This window comes from Ptychodera flava, chromosome 12 (assembly GCF_041260155.1).
Source record: "Ptychodera flava strain L36383 chromosome 12, AS_Pfla_20210202, whole genome shotgun sequence".
Classification (NCBI taxonomy): domain Eukaryota; kingdom Metazoa; phylum Hemichordata; class Enteropneusta; family Ptychoderidae; genus Ptychodera; species Ptychodera flava.
In genome coordinates this window covers 5,136,791-5,142,790 of record NC_091939.1, presented here as the reverse complement: position 1 = coordinate 5,142,790, position 6,000 = coordinate 5,136,791, and the positions used below count along the sequence as shown (strand labels likewise).

Here is a 6,000-nt window from a genome sequence, read left to right as displayed (position 1 = left end):
AAGGGCAATTAACAGATATAGACTGTTTTCTTTGAAATACTATACACAGATAGCCACGGTAAAGTAATAGGTACACAATAGACAGGTAAGGCTTGCGTAATGAAAAACAATTTAATACATGATATTTATTGATCATGTTCATAACCTCTAGACGAATATTGCTCGCGATACCCTGTGCCCCAACACGGGCTTCAGAGTTCTTGAAATGAGCTGTATGAACACCATCGTGGCGGCGCTGTTCACTACACCCGGAAGCTGTCCCGGAAGTGGCAGACGCTGAAGCGATCGCACGCATGCTTACTTGCAGACGAGAGGCAATGTTGCCAACGTAAAGCACAGGGACCGTGCACAAACTAAATTTGGTTCAATTGCCGTTTGCTTCGCACCACGACACAATGAGTAAGGCGGGAAGCAAGGTGATAAGAACGTCCAGAGAGCTGTACAAGTATTTATTCAGACAGTGTGAGAAGCTTCCGGAGAAAATCCAACAGGATCACTACAAACACCACGTGAGACAGGCAGGTACCATACCCTTCCATTACCGCAGACACCTCTACTCTGTGTACCTCGGTCCTCACCGAAAAACCTCAGTCGCTGGTCAGAAGGTGTATACCGGGTGGCCCCTTTTTTCATGTCACAAGGGCTGTCCTACACATACCTTGTACTCACATGCGACTGTTCACTGTGGACAGCAGCACAGGCGCTCAACACGTCTCTTTCAAGGCTTTTATGTCAAGTTGTGAATCTCATCTGTGTGTTTATTACTAGGTATAAATGAAATTGAATATCATTTGTCACAAGTGTTTTCTTTTTATTAATTCATAAACCTTCTAAATAACTGTAAAAGAAAATAATTATAGGGTTTCCATGGCTATGAGACGCAGTAGAAATAAATCAACAAAAAGAAAATACTTGTGTTCTATCGGGCGGCCGTTAAACAACAAAAACAACAACATTAAACACATATTGCTCTGTTCCCTGTGGTGTGACTTACCTGACTGCATCACACGGGCTTCCTAAAAGCAACATGTTGAGTGCAATGTGGGGAACAAGCTCATTTCCTTTCAGACTGTTGTGACCACATTCTGACCACTGTCCCATTTGTTAAGTACATGGTCAGTAGAATGAAATTTCTCTGCCCATTGAAGTGAGGATAAAAAACAGCCCTGCTCATATGAAAAGAATTGCTGACACCAGCCTGCTAGTACAGAAAACATTTTGGGCTGATGTGCAGCGTCTTGGAAGCTAATGTTCAATTGGGTGGCTGAATCTTACCGTTATAATTAAATAATTCAACACGACTCCCTAAGTTGCTGTGAATAGTGACAATCAACCAATTAGATATAACCTTCCGAATATGGTGCACATCAGCAGAACACTTTCCCTCCGTTAGGAAAAAGTACCCACCTGCCCATTTCTCACCTGCTGATGTACAACAAATTTCCCCACCCACCCACCAAGAAATCACTTACCAATTAACAGCTGTTTGCATGGATATACAGCATTGTTGGCTGGCCCTGAATGAGAACTAATGCAATCTGTCATTTTTCTCACACAAATTTTATATCAAAACTGCATATATATGATGAAATTGTGTGCATGCATGCACCATATGTAGCTGCTTTTTAAATGTTTAGCTAAAGCCAGTGGATGTTGAATTCAACTGCACTGAGTAAAGTGTCTGTGTGAATGTCGCAGAGGTATTTATACTACCAGTATTGTAGCTATAGCTCAGGGCTCAGGTGGAGCAAATTATTTTCAGATTCATTGACCCAGAAGCTGCTAATATGAAAAAACAAAGCAAAGCAAGTCTCACGTTGGCTAGCAACTTGCCCCAGCTGTCATAAAACTTCTATCCCATGGTCACAATGGTTGGTAATTATACAGGGGAAGACAAAATGTTTGAGAATAGCAAAGTTGATAAGACAGTCCCCATCCAAGTCCTTTGCTGTGTTCATATCTCCCTAGGGAACAACAAGGAACTGGATCGGCAAGGATTACAACTTGTCATCACCAGTGTTTTCATCCAGGATGGCATCAACAAGGGGGATTTTCCCCTTTACCAGAAAATTTAGGAGGTTTTTTACCAGTTCATGTGTTCTACTTGTATTTCTAAGGTGTGACTGGCACCATTTCATGGGTCCGGCCCAGGTGCTATCCCCTTGACAAATTACTAGCGGGTGCCAACATGTTAGCAGAGGGGGACTCCCCAAATCCACCTGTCTAGATGAAACATTGCATCACCCTCCACATAAATAAATTAGTTCTACATCATAGCACCAAGAGATTTGTATGCATGCATGCATTGTTGACTTTTTTAAAGACCGCTTTGAAGAAGCTCACATTTCATGAGGAGCACAACTAGATTCTTGGAAAGGCTAGATGATTTTGATCGGGAATATGTTGCAAGAAAACATTCTAGGAAGAATTATTTGATGCATGCCAGACTAAATTTCACAGGCAACTTCCACCTTTGCCGCAACTTTTGTGCAACCCACTGGAGCTATCATTCGGACCTCCCCAAACGTGACCTGGTTTTGCGTTTATTGTGCTGATATTTTTGTTATCATGAAGTTTTAAGGGCAAGCCTTGTAAGTTCTGACAAGTGACAGCCATAAAATCCATGTGTGTAAACACCACAATAGCTGCATCAGTGAACATGTAAGCAGGTTCATAGGTCAAGTGTTTTGCTTTGATTGGTACGTTTGTACATGTAGCTTTTGAAAGAGCTGTTTTACTGCTTCACACATCACTATATATGTTTATGGTGTGGATGGGATTACAGTGAGGGTGAATGCCGACAAGCTGAAACACAGCAAAATTCTAGGAAAAATATATTAGCACAACGGCAGCTCTAAAGGTTAGCTATTTGAATGATTGTGAAAGCCAATCACATTTTGAAAGTTAGATCAGTGTACAACTGCACAAATGTCTACATTGCATTTAAATTTCACTTCCAATTTGTTCGTCATTAAATAACATTTTTCAATATTGTGCTATTATTCCTGACCAGTTGCTTTTCCAATGTACCATATCTTCTATTTAAATCTCACTAATTCCCAGGATTTCTGTTTTCATCATGCACTGAATGGCAGCTTGATATAATGTCTGCAAGGATTCTAGTGTTTCAGTTGGTTTTATAGTCATAGGATTTCCATTCATTGATTTTGAACAGAGCACTTGGACACAATATATTCTCTTTTGAAAACTACCAAACAAGCATAATAGTGAATTCCACCCCACCCCCGTCCCCACCCCAATTTTCACATTAGTTTTCCCTCGGATGTCTTTTAACTTTTCAATTGAACCTGTGCAACTAATAAAAATTAGTGAGTTAATCAGCCAGTCCTTATGAGTAAATAAACTAATACATTAACTAGTGCTTTATGACTAATGCAGTGGAAGTTTCAGGTACTCTCAATACATGTAACTTCTGATGCAATTTGACAATTATACCATGTAGAGGAAAACACTTTGCAAAAAATTCTTCTCATAGAGTAATCCTTTTAATTTGAAATTCATTGTTGTGATTATCATATCTAACCCCTGTGTACCATTCATTTACCCTAGGGGTTCAGCAGCCATGTGGATGAAACTGACCCACTCAGAATCCAACAAATAATCCAAAGAGCCGTGCAAGATGCAGAGTGGATTGTTACAAAGGTCAGTGACCTTTTAACCTTTGACCCATGTGAAATTTTTGTCTTTATGTGACAATGTATGTCATTGGCTGTGCAGTTTGTTCTAATCCCTCATTAAGAGGTGATGTTTAAACTTCTATCATAAAATGTTTCCGAAAGTCAGAAAAAAGTCAGCAATATGATTAAGTGTACATGTACATGTATGATACACTTTTTATCTTACCATTACTGATTTAACAGACCTGAAATAGGTTACTGTGGAGACATTTCAGAGAATGTATGAAATGTGACAAACTGCTTGCAAAGGTTAAGAGATGGTCCCCCCTCCCACTAGTTCGGTAATTCCACAACTGTCTTTATTGCAAGTAGTGCCATTGGGCTTATCACACAAGCCTTGACTAAGTTGCAATAATTTAATCCTCTTTCTCCCAAGTTTTATTTATTCCTATGGTTTAGACTATGGAGCCTGGTAGAAAGAGGATTAAGTTATCAAATCAGTTTTTCACTGCACAAATTGACCAGCTCTTCAATAGTATTGCGCATGTATTCTCCTCATAAAAAATTATATTTAGTTTGCCAAGTGTGAATTTCTTCCCTTCCCGGCACATCCATCGATTAGCCACCTATTTGAAGTCGATGTAATTATTGGAAACCCTGGAAAACTGTGAATGTGCAAGCTGGACTGTATTAGCTATGATAATATAACACAGTGCTCTTGTATTTCAGTACACAAAGCCGAAGTCATGATGTTGATACCCCCTTGTGACCTGCAGTGCCAATGACGCTTTATGACGTGACAGTAGATGATCCAGTGCCTGTGTGGGGGAAAGATTGTATTGCTGGCATTGGTTCTTTGTTTATACACAACCCTGTTCAGTCACCGTGCTATGCAACTTTCACGCATCATTGACGATACTGTATATGATTACTACTCATAATATCTACTCATAATATCGTCCCTACAGTGTGTGACATGTATGCATACACAGGTGTGTTTCCTTGGAGTGTAACTTAAACAGATCTGTGTAACTCCCACTAGTAGCACATGTACATATACCCATCCCCATGATCTGACGGTACTGTGTGTTGTATGAAACTGCAACTCCCATCTTGCTTTGCATCTTAATATAATATATACAGAGCAAAAATAATTATTGTTCGAAATGTCACATAAGAAAAGTGAAGTGTTTTGATGACAATTGAACTGATATCATTCATGACGTTTTACTAGTTCTACTGCAGATGTGCCAATTTTGTAGCAAAACATTGTATGAACATTGGCCTGTAGAGGGCGGTGTCACATTGCTTTACCAAATAATACATGTATATATACCGGATTGTGATTTGTGGTTTATCTTTAGTTAGTAATACTGAAGAAGAATAAAAACTGTGAAGTGTACCAAACATTTAACTTCCCACCGTGTTATTGAAGTATGCAAAAGCTTGCAAGCATGTTAAGTGTGTTGGCACTCCATCAGAGGGAGTATGCTAGATGGGTAATTGCAATACTCAACAGTGGCAGCTTGGCTGGGTTTGAGTGAGTAATAAAAGTTAAAAAGTCACAACAAGTCGATGAATAGAATTGTTTTAATTCATTAGATCAAATTGAAACAGAAGATTCACACTTGGTAAAATGCTGCTATTTACATCATATTTTTACATGGAATATATCTATCTACCAGCAAAATTTGATACAGGCTGAAAAACAGCAGTGATAATAAGTAACAAAGATATAAACTCAGATGTTGAAAAGCTATAGATTGTAAGATGAAGATCTGGATTGGTGAAACATATTCTGAAAGCCATACGCAACTCTGAAACTATGAATCGGAGTCTATTTTAGTGAATGGCCAAAGCCTGACAGTTGCTGAGAAAACTCAAAAGCATTAACAATGCCTTCAATTCTTTATTACCAGAGAGAAAAAAGACTTACTTTCTAAAAGTAACGTTTACGCTATGTGTGTGACGCTTTTTCAGTGTTCCTCCGTAGAGGTCCTATTCAACCCCAAACCTTGTAGGGTATTGGGAACAAATGTGTGGTTTGGCAACATCTTTCTGCTGGAACTTTTTGCTGTACCTTTTTGCTGAAAATGTTTGCAACTGATCTCTTTAAACTGCTGGATACCAACGAGTGGATGGCACATCTGTAAAGTAAAATCTTTACAAGGTAACACAGTAATCTCATGTTTAAAAAAGGGTGCAAAGATTTGGTGTGTTTTCATTCAGTTTTTGGTCCTTCACATCTTATGTGTTTGCATAACTGCAAGGTGATAACACCGGCTCAATATGCATACGAAGGACATAGCGACATCTACCTACAGACGCTATTTCCTACATCAATTTTAAATCCTGGTAGGAC

General features: G+C 39.1%; 1 long non-coding RNA gene across 1 annotated transcript; it reads left to right on the top strand.

The window, feature by feature from the left end:
- Positions 1-387: 387 nt before the first annotated feature.
- On the top strand, positions 388-5,045 carry LOC139144773 (uncharacterized). The gene is made up of 4 exons (XR_011554855.1): positions 388-518; positions 1,969-2,078; positions 3,571-3,663; positions 4,368-5,045. It is a non-coding gene; the product is annotated as an uncharacterized lncRNA (long non-coding RNA).
- Positions 5,046-6,000: the final 955 nt, after the last annotated feature.